The following is an 11,522-nucleotide window of genomic DNA, read 5'->3' on the forward strand; positions in this document are numbered from 1 at the left end:
CTGGTTCTTTTATGTTGCTGTTAAGTATCATCAAGTAGTTCCAACTTACAGCGACCCTGTATAGGGGTTCCAAGAGTGGCTGGTTGGTTTGAACCTTAAGGTTAGCAGTCCAGAAGTAAGGAATTGTTTTCCTAAAAGCTAAAAGTCCAGCTCATCCTACAGCTCCACACCAGGAGTCTAAGCTCTCTTATAAATCCCCTTACATCATTCATACATAAGCTACAGTTTTTCCTAGAAAAATATATTCTACATAAAAATTGAAAATGGATTCTAGTCAGAGAATTTATAAAAATATTAATTTCTGTTGAATGCTAACTAACAATTTTATAATGGTTGATAATAAATTATCTCATGTGATCATCAAAATAACCCAGTGATAATGTTACTGATGGTGCCAGCAGTAAAAATAAAGATGGATGTGATGAAGGCAGCTGTCTTTTGTTTACTATGTGCCAGACACTGAGACACAGCACTAAGCATTTTCTATGAATCCTCTCATCAAAGCCATCCAAGCTCATCTGGTCTGAGCTCAAAGGAGCCAGCCATCCTCACTTAGGGCTATAGGAATAATAGGGCACTCTTGAATTCTTTACTGCCCACTATGAATAAATTTCAGAGTCCTGGTGTGGCGTTGTGGGTTAATACAAGGTCAGTTTGAACTGCAAGGTCAGCAGAAACTCTAAGTAGGGTCACTGTGGGTAGGAACCGACTCTACTCGACAGCAGTTAACAACAACAACAACATGAATGAGTTAGTGCAATTATTGCTATGGATTGAACAGCATCCCCCCCAAAAAAGTATATTGTAGTCCTAATTTATGTAGCTGTATGTCTGACTGTTAGGGAACGGTTTAAAAAACACCTACCGTGTGCCAGACACCTTTCATGGTGGTAGAATTACAGCAATGACTGTAACCAAGCCCTGCCTCTATGGAGTTTTCCTTTCTAGTAAAAGCAGTCAGGTAACAACTCAAGTGAAGATTTCATTGCCTTCCTCCCCTCCCATAAATACTTACTGAATTATCTGTTATAGGCTGGGCACATTAGGTGATTAAGAGCAGTGAACAGAAAAAAAAAAATCCTTGCTTACATGGAGCTTACATTCAAATACTTAATGAGAACCTTGGAGATGAACACTGGAGGATTAGGTAACAGGGAAAAGGTTGTTTTATTCATAGCACAGAGAAGATGCTAAGTGAGCACAAAACTGAAGAAAATGAGGGATTTGACCTTTAATATCAGTTCAGATACATACAAAGGCCTTGGCAAGTCTATGTTTGAAATGTTCAAAGGGACAGAAGAGGGCACTGTGGATGGACAAGAGTGAGCAAGGGGCAGAGATGGGTTACAAAGTCAGGAAAGAGGGAGGGACTAAATTCACTTAACATTTCCAAAGCAGTTACTCACTACGAAGCTCTGGGACCAACTGCCAGTTCCCAAACATCTACTGACAGAAAAGGTACAATCTGAAAAGAGGTTTTTATTGCGCACTGTCATGTTGGTTCTGACTCATAGTGACTCTGTATGCGGTTTCCACGGAGCAGCTGGTGAACTTGAACCACTGACCTTGCGATTCAACTGACCTTGCACTCCAGAGCACATTAACCCTCAGCACCACACCAGGACTCCAAAGAGAGGTTGCTACTATCTATGTTGCTACTATCTTAGGCACACCTTAGCTTCCAATGGTAAAAACCAGTTGTCATCAAGGCAACACAAACTCATGGTAACCCTATGTGTGTCACAGTAGAACTGTACAGGATTTGCAAAGGCTGACTTTTAAAAATAGATTACCAGGGCTTTCTTCTGAGGTGCCTCTGGGTGGACTTGAACCCTAAAACTTTCGGAAAGCAAATGAGAGTGTTAATCTCCAGAGCTATGCAGAGATTCTTGCTTCCAAAGTTTACAGTCTTGTTTTTCAGCGCCTCCCCTCCTTTATTTTGCAGAACTTTTCCTTGATCCTTACCATCACCTAAGAGTCCACACTCCAGCAATCACCCAATTCTTCTGCATCAAGGATCCATGGCTCACTGGCTCCAGCTCTGTCCCCAAAAGGCTGGTCAATAACCTTCCTCAGGTTGAATCCATATCTTAATCACACTTCTATACCATAGTTTAAGACTATGGCACATAAAACAGTGCTCACTAAAAAATATCCTTCATCAAATTGCAAGGAACTAAGAAGGAAAAAAGTCACATGACCAAGATCCTCTCCCTGCTGTAAATTGTGCAATAATCTCAACATACCAGCTGATTTGAGTGGGAGATGCCTGAAAATAACAGTTTTGATGTTTCCTCTCAAGAACCTCTATATAAAGCAGAATATCTCAACCGGGAGCTTTCGCTGCCTATATTCAGTCAAATGATTCCAGTAGTTTTGAATATTTTCTTCATAATGGAATCTAAAGAAGCTCCAACCAGTGGGCAACACTTGCATATGAGCCCTCCCTAGATTTCCCCCCAAGATTTTACATTTTAAAAATAATCCTTCTTTTTAATGCCACGCAATGCGGAACAAACATAACAAAGTGAAGGCATGGGGTGGGGAAGGGGGTGTTTCAATTCCTGTTATCTAAAGTTAGTCCTGGTGTGGGACTGTATGTAGAAAATGCACTGGACTGCAAGGTTGGTATGAACACAAGGTCAGTGGTTCAAACTCACCAGCCACTCCTTGGAAACCCTATACAGGAGAAGCCAAATCGAAGGCACTTAACAACAACAAAGTTAGAAAAGTGCTGATGGCCCTGTAGGATAAGCACTGGATAAACATCTCTTTAACCATGAGGTCAGCAGTACAAATCCACCAGCTGCTCATCTTGCTTTTTAGAAAGATGAGGCTTTCTATTCCTGCAAAGATTAAAAATCTCAAACGCCTTATACAGGGTCACTACGAATCTGAATCAACTTGATGGCACTGGTGTGGCACTGTAGGATAAGCACTGGACCAAAAGGTTGGTTTGACCAGCAAGGTTGGTGGTTCAAACTCACCAGCTGCTCCTTGGAAATTCTACACAGGGTCACTGTGAGTCAGAACTGAATTGACGGCACTTAACAACAAGGTTAGAATAGTAAATCCATGATTACTCAATATAAAGATAACATATTGTAGTCTGAAAAAAGAAAAACTAGGTACCATTGCCAGTTTCTAAGTTGTACATGTTCTTTGTTGTTGTTATTGTGTAGCATTGTCAAGTTGGTTCTTTCTCACAGTGGCCCTGTATAAGAGTTTCCGAGGAGCTGCTAGCGGGTTTGAACTGCCAACCTTTTGGTTAATAATTTGATGCTTATCTTCCAGTGCCACACCAGTACTCCATATATGCTCTTAGGCATGATTCTGAAACTAGTTTATTCCTATCTTTAGTAGTTTATACTTTAAAATAGTTACCAAATTTTAGAGAGCTATATATTATCTTAATTTGGCCTTTGATTTCACAAAATTTTTTTTTAACCAGATGTCAAAGAGTTGACTGATAGTGACCCTGTGTATGCTTCCCATATGCTTCATGACGGCACTGTGAGTAGACCTGTGATCCACACGGTTTTCACAATGGATGATTTTTCAGAAGCACAAGAAGGCTTCAAAAAGCTTGTGGAAAAAAGGAATTCAGCGATAATGGATTTTTCCAAGACCTTTTTGAGACCCTCGTAGATTGCCAGGCCTCATAGGTGCACTAGAATCACCAACCTTTCCATTAACAGCCCAAAACATTAGCCATTTGTACCTACTTCACATCTGTTCTTAAGTGCCATCAAGTCAGTTCCAACTCATAGCAACCCTTTCTAGTGTTTCCAAGGAGCACCTGGTGGTTTTTAACCTTTCAGTTAGCAGTCCAGTGCTTATCCTACAGAACCATACTAGTAGTCTGACTTTACACTAACCTCTCCTAAAATCAAACTGCCTGCACTGTGTTCTGTCAATATATAAATTAGATCTATTATGTAATTCTGGTTTAAACTTTTCATATTTAAAAATTGTAATGGTAGAATTTTGGGGGTAGAGAGAGTTAACAGGAACTAAGATTCTGTTATTGGACATACAAGTAGACAATCTGTTCTACAAATAAGCTGAGTTTTAAAGGGATCCAGTAAACAAAGCTAGTGAATGTGCAGCAGAGAAGTAATAGTCTTTAATATCAGGTGTGGGGGGGGGGAGGGGGGACTTCTATTTTCTCTGATTTAGTAATTATTTTCTGACCTTACATGTCTCATCTTATTTGAATGACAATCAGGACTTCTGAGAATAATTTATTTCAGTGAATATTAAAAAGGCATAGCATTGGACAAATAAATTACAAACCGGTATCCTCTGCCCTGGAGAACTTGAGCTGCTAATCACCAGGAAGAAGATTCAAACCTACCAGCTGCTCCTTAGCAGAAAGATGAGGCTGTCTGCCCTGTTAAGAATTTACAGTCTCAGAAACCCTACACAGGGTCGCTAGATGGCAGTACATTTGGTTTTGGTTGTCTGAGAAAGAAGCCTACTGTAAGGGCTTGCAGTTGATCTAATAAATTCAGGGTGTGTCTACCTTGTACAGCAGTGATCCCTTGAGGCAGGCCCCTCAAAATAAGACCTAACAGGAGCAATCACCAACCTTTAGGCCACATGACAGAGTAAGAAAGGAAGCAGTACAACTTCTGACCAAGAGATTCCCTAACAAATCAGAGTTCATATGAAAAACACTGAGGCTGAGACCGAATTTGCCCAAAGAATCAAGTTCAACAGTGCTTGCCCACTGCACCCCTCTCTAAAGCAGAGATGCCCATGTCAATAAGGAGTGACAAAGTCTGCTTATCCAAAGGGGAGTGTCTCAACAAGTGTTTGGCAAGTATTATTGAAGGAAACTAAGAATGACACAAAAAGTCTGGTCAAAGGAAAGGGACACACTTGCAGTGGTATCAAACACTGGCTAGCGGCAGACGCAGCATAACTCACGGAAAATCTTGAAAAGGGGCACTTCCTTCAGAGAGACGAGGCAAAAAAACTTTACTGCTTTTGGCAAAAGTACACAAAATGCATATATTTCATCAATTTCTAGACATATTTTTTTAAAGTTGTTCTAAAAGACAAATCAAAATATTTGCCATTTTAACATCTGTCATGTTTACAATTCAGTGAAACCAACGGAATATATTAACCATGCTGTACAACCTATCTCAGTACCTACTATCAAATTTTCCATTACCATAAGGTAAAACTCAGGTTACTTAAACAAGGACCCCCACCCCAGAAACCTATATTAAACTCTGATATTTGCATATTCTAGGTATTTCATGTTAATGAAAATTATTCTGATTTTACTCAGCATAACATTTTCAAGGTTCATTCAGGCTGTGGGACTCTTGTCTCTTTATGACAGAAAGATATTCTATGTTTATCCATTCATCTTATCCCGAACATTTGGTTTATTCCTACCTTTTGGCTACTGTGAATAGTGCTACAGCGAACACTGGTGTTCATGTTTCTGTTTGTGTGACTACTTCCCAGTCTTTTGGCTATACCTAAAATGGAATTGTTAGATCATGCGATAGAGCTAGATTTAACTTTTTGAGGAATCACAACATTCCATATTGTTGTTGCTGTTGTTGTTAGGTGGTTAGGTGTCACTGAGTCAGTTCCAACTCATAGCTACCCTATGCACAACAAAACAAAACAAAACATCACATGCTCCCCTGCCATCCTCGTAATTGCTATGTTTGAGTCCCCTGTTACTGTCTCTGTGTCAAACCATCCCATTGGGGATCTTCTTCTTTTACATCGACCCTCCACTTTGTCAAGCATTGTATCGTTCTCCAGGGATTGGTCCCTCCTGACAACATGTTCAAAGTAAGAGACAAAGTCTCACCAACCTAGCTTCTAGCTGCACATCTTCCTTGACAAAATTGTTTGTTGTTCTGACCGTCTGTGGTACTTTCAATATTCTTCTCCAACACCATAATTCTAATGCATTGATCCTTCTGTCTTCCTCATTCATTGTCTAACTTTTCATGTATATCAGGCAATCAAAAATACCATGGCTTGGGTCAAGTATACCTTAATCCTGAAACTGAAAGCTTTGACATTTGAAATAGATCTTCCACAGAAGCTTTACCTAATGCAATATGTTGTTTGACTTCTTGACTGCTTTTTCCATAAGCACTGGTTGTTGGGTCCAAGAAGTCTTTGACAACTTCAATCTTTTCTCCATTTATTGTGAGGTTACTAATTGGTAGCGTAGTGGTTATGAATCAGGCTGCCAACCACAAGGTCAGCAGTTCGAAACCACCAGCTGTTCCACAGGAGAAAGATGAGGCTTTCTGCTCCCGTAAAGATTTACAGCCTCAGAAACCCTGTACAGGGTCGCTGAGTCAGAACCAACTCCACGGCACACAACAAGTAGGATTTTCATTTTCTTAAAATTGAATAGAAATGTACACTGAAAGAGCCGACTTTGATCTGCGTGGTAAATATTTTAAGTTCTCTTTCATTTCCCACATGCAGGGTTGTGTCATCTACATAGTGAAAATTGTGAATGAGCCTGTCTCCAATCCTGATATCATATTGTTCTTTATATAATTTAGTTTCTCGGATTATTTGCTCAACATATAGATGGAGTAAGTATGGTGAACAGATACGACCCTAACACACACCTTTTCTGATGTTAAACCATTCAGTGTCCCCTTGCTCTGTTCAAGCAACTGCCTCTTGGTCTATGTACAAGTTCCACATAAGCACAGTTCGTTTTCTGGAATATCCATTCTTATCTATAGTTTGTCAAGACCCACACAGTGGAATGCCTTTGCACAGTCAAAGCACAAGAAAACATTTTTCTCGTGTCAACCACAATCCAACTGTTGTCATCAGTGATATTCCTCCTTCTGTTTCTTCCTCTCAATCTGGCTTAAATCTCTGACAACTCTTTACTGATGTTCTGTTACAACCATTTTTAAATTATCTTCAGCAAATTTTTACTTGCACTGTTACTAAAATATATTATTCAATGATTTCTGTATTCTGTTGGGTCACCTTTCTTTGAAATGGACATAAACATGAATCTCTTCCACTCAGTCGGTCAGGTAGCTGTTTTCCAAATGTCTTGGCATAAACAAGAAGCACTTCCATCAATTTGTCAAAACATTTTAATTAGTATTCCATCATTTCCTGGAGTATTGTTTTTCCTCACTGTCTTCAGTGCAGCTTGGACAGCTTCCTTCAACAATCACTCGTTCTTGATCATATACTACTTCTTGAAATGGCTGAACATCAAGCAATTATTTCTGGTACAATGACTCTGCGTATTCCATCCAACTTCTTTTGATACTTTCTGCATCATTCAATATTTTGCCCATAGAATCCTTCAATATTACAAGTGAGACCTGAATTTTTTCTTCTGTTCTTTCAGCTTGAAAAAGGCTAAGTGTTTTCTTCTCTCTTGGTTTGCTAGTGTCTGCTCTTTACACATTTCATTATTATATTATTTCTTGTCTTCTCAAGATACCGTTTGAAATTTTCTGTTCAGTTCTTTTATGCCCTCATTTCTTCCATTTGTTTTTCTTCTCTACAGTCAAGATCAAATTTCTGAGGCATTTCTGACTCCATTTTGGTTGTTTCTTTTTTTCCTGTCTTTTGAATGATCTTTAGCTTTCTTCATATATGACATTCTTGATGTCATCCCACAACTCCTCTGGTATTCAGTTGTAAGTATCTAATGCATAAAATCTGTTCCTGAGATGATCTCTAAATTCAGGTGGGATATACTTAAAGTTAAATGTTAGCTCTTGTGAAATTGCTTTTTTTTTTTATTACTAACTTGCATATATATCTTGTTCTGACTGATGATACTGAGCTTCTTCATTGTCTCTTCCCATGGATATAGTCGATTTGATTTGTGTTTTCCATCTGTGTAGGTCCACGTGTTTGGTCGTAATTTATGCTGTTGTTGAAAAAGTTATTTGTGATGAACAAGTCACTGGTATTGCAAAATCTATCATGCAATCTCCGGCATAGTTTCTATCACCAAGGCCTTATTTTCCTTTGGGTCTTTCCTCTTTCTTTCCAACTTTCACATTCCAATCAGAAGTTATTAACAGAGCATCTTAATTGCATGTCTAATCAATTTCAGACTGAAGAAGTTGGTAGAGTATTTAATAATTTCATCATCAATGACTTTAGTGGTTGGTGCATACATTTGAATAATAGTGTTATTAACTGGTCTTCTTTTTAGGCATAGAAATATCATCCTATTGCAGAAAGCTTTGTGCTTCAAGGTAGATCTTGAAATGCTCTTCTTAACAATGAATTATGACATTATTCCTCTTTAGTTTGCCATTCCTGGCATAGTAAAATATATGTTTGTTCTATTCAAAATAGCAAATACTAGTCTATTTCCATTTGCTATTTTCTAGGAGTCCTAATGTGGCACTGTGGGTTAATGCACTGGACTGCAAAGTCCGTTTGAAGTTCAAGCTCACCAACTGCTCCTTGAAAACCCTATACAGGGTCTCTATGGGACAAAAACAACTCAACAGCTCTTAACAGCAAAAATGCCTAAGATATCAATCATGATGCATTCCATTTCATTTCTGACAACTTCTCATCTTCCTAAATTCCAGGGAGATATTTTTTAATCCACATCTTATTCTCTAGAATTGCCATAGCTTCTTAAGCAACAGCCAGTACAAGCCTTGTCAGTCAGATGGCCAGCAAGTAGTAGTATATTAGCTGAATGTCCGGAACCCTATAATTTTCTAGTCATTGAGGGAAATGATAAATTATTGGCTTAATTGTGATTTAATGGATGTTTACAATTCTTCCAAAAAATTATGCCGTGGGTGCTAATATTAAAATGAAAGTACTGTGCATGCAGAAAGGCATCAGAAATAATTTAAGTAATTCATCTATCCACCCCATTCCTCTCAGGGTGTCACTCAGACATCATTTGAGGATAAACCTGTGGCGCTTCTTCAACACTATACCCGAATGTAGTCCCAATGCCCCTTTCGCTCTGTGTGAAGCTTGATGTACACACTCTTAAGGTCAATACCCCACCATACTGCAAGAGTAAAAAGTGGGAAAGTCAAACACAACATGAGAAAATGATAATTGATGACCCAACCACAAGGTCTGTGTACAAATGTCCATGTCTATGCCCGTATCTCCCTAGTGACAGTGTTGCTGCTTCCTGACCTAAATGTCACAAGGTGTTCAATGAATACACTTAGCTACTCTCAACTATCAGCTCTAAGAAAACTGCATTATCCAACGAAGATCCAGAAAACAGCTTACCCTCATATTGTGTGACTTTCAGGGAATACCTTAGCATTTCAAAGTGGTGCTGCAGATTAATGTGCTGGACCATAAGGTTGGCAGTTCAAGCTCACCAAACACTCCTTGGAAACCCTATACAGGGTCGCTATGAGTCAGAACCAACTGGATGGCATTTAACAACAACAACAACGAAATACAAAATGTACTAACCTCATTAATATACCAACTAATCCTATCTTTATTTTTCTTGTTTACTGCTTCAATTTCTCAAGCATTTCCTATATAATTCACCATATAGCAGAGAAATGGTATACCTTTTTCCTTGTACACAAATAGAAAGAAAATATATTATAAAGAAAAAGACAAATGTATTACAAAAATATTATATATATTAAGAAGAAAACAAATATATATATACATATATAGATATATAATAAAGTTTAATAAATACTAGCAGGTTCACAGGCTGAATTGGTAGGTGAGAAATCATTAAATAAAAGTAATCCGAACTTATTCAGTATTAGTTACTTCCACAACCAAGTCAAATTCTCACTGACTCGGCTTTTTTTTTTTTAATTAAAAAGTATATTAGATGACTAAGTTCTGATAATAAAGTTTTAGGACAAAGATATTTGTTTGCTCTGCCTATTAACATCCTAGCAACACTTAACCCCTTAACCATTAAAAAATGATAAATCAATACAGCCCATCCACTATATATGAAGTTTTTATTTAAGCTTTATTCCTCAATCTTACTTACAGGTTATGCGAGTAGTGATATCACACTGGTTTTATAAAAATAAAAGGAAGAGAGAAAAAATAGAAAAAGAAAAGAAAAAAGTCTTACCAGGCTAATAAGCTAGAAAACCATCCAATTAGCCAAAACAAACCTACCAGTCTGGTACTTCCAATCGGAGAATATACTCCGTTTGTCTGGATGTGTAGAAAATAGATTTCACTTTGGCACTATTCTTAAAATTCATTTTTATATTTCTCCTTCTCCTTCCAGTACAGTCAAATCACCTAGACAGTCTTACTTTCACATTCTTAATACCTATCCTTGGAAGTAGGGCTGATAAAATAAAATCAAGGCATATTTTTATTTCTAGCCAATTCTCACCAGCCGTACCAAAAGATCTTTACACCAACGACTTAAAATAAAAAGATGAAAGTACAAGGAGTCAAGTGGCAATAATAGCAAAGGTGTGAATTCTCCCCTTCCATTAATCCCCTAGAGGTGCTAAAAGTCCTGGCCTACTGGAGATCAGACTGACTTTTGGGTCCCGTCACAGGAGATTCTAAATTCCGCAATTTACTGCAATGTCACCAGCGCTAAGTCACCCAAGGGATGAAGTTTCTGCACCTTGTCACAGTTTGTTACGTAGCAGTCACATTAGAGCAACCAAAATGCTTGCAGAAGTATTGTCTACTTCTGCCATTTAAACTCAGGGCTTCAAACCAGTTTTTCCCAGTCCAGTCATGGCTGACTAAGTGAAACTGGGCCATCCCTGAATTTGGCAAATGTGAGTGAACCAGGATGATAACCGGAATAGGAGTATTTACAGTTTGACACTCTTTTAGAAAGGAGCTCTGGTAGCGTAGTGGTTACGAATCAGGGTGCAAACCTCAGAAACAGCAGTTCAAAACTACCAGCTGCTCTGTGGGAGAAAGATTAGGCTTTCTGCTCCCGTAAAGATTTACAGCCTCGGAAACCTTGTACAGGATCATTATGGAGTCAGAACTGACTCCATGGCACATAACAACAACAACTCTTTTAGATATTTCATCTCTCTTAGAAAATGAAGGCAGTCTTAAATGGCAGTGTTGGCAACAATGGCGCCCAGCTCAAAGTTGTACCTGACCATAGCATTCTGAACATGTGTGACTCTCCACAGACCCAGTGAGAATCATACCTGCTGCATGAGGCGCCTCAGAGAGCTCACTACGCCTCTTTACAGTCTCCCATTCTAGGGTTCAACATGGAATTTTTCCCATTCCAGTTTTCATTCTACTGCACTCAGCTTTTAAAAATCAGGGTCCTGTTATTTTCATTAGCCATGACTGATGGTACAACACACTGGTACAAAGCAATTCAAAGCCCTGTTTACTACTTGCCAAAACTTGAGGAAAGTTCATTATTAACAATTAGAATAGCAGTCCCTGATCTCTTCTCTTACAATTACAGTAGTTGCCTGACATTAGCACACACACAAGCACAGTCATAAATGTTTTCTAATTAGACTCTGAGACATAGGTCCAAAAATCACTGATAGTTTAAC

The sequence above is a fragment of the Chrysochloris asiatica genome, unplaced genomic scaffold (assembly GCF_000296735.1).
Source record: "Chrysochloris asiatica unplaced genomic scaffold, ChrAsi1.0 scaffold00035, whole genome shotgun sequence".
Taxonomy (NCBI): Eukaryota; Metazoa; Chordata; class Mammalia; order Afrosoricida; family Chrysochloridae; genus Chrysochloris; species Chrysochloris asiatica.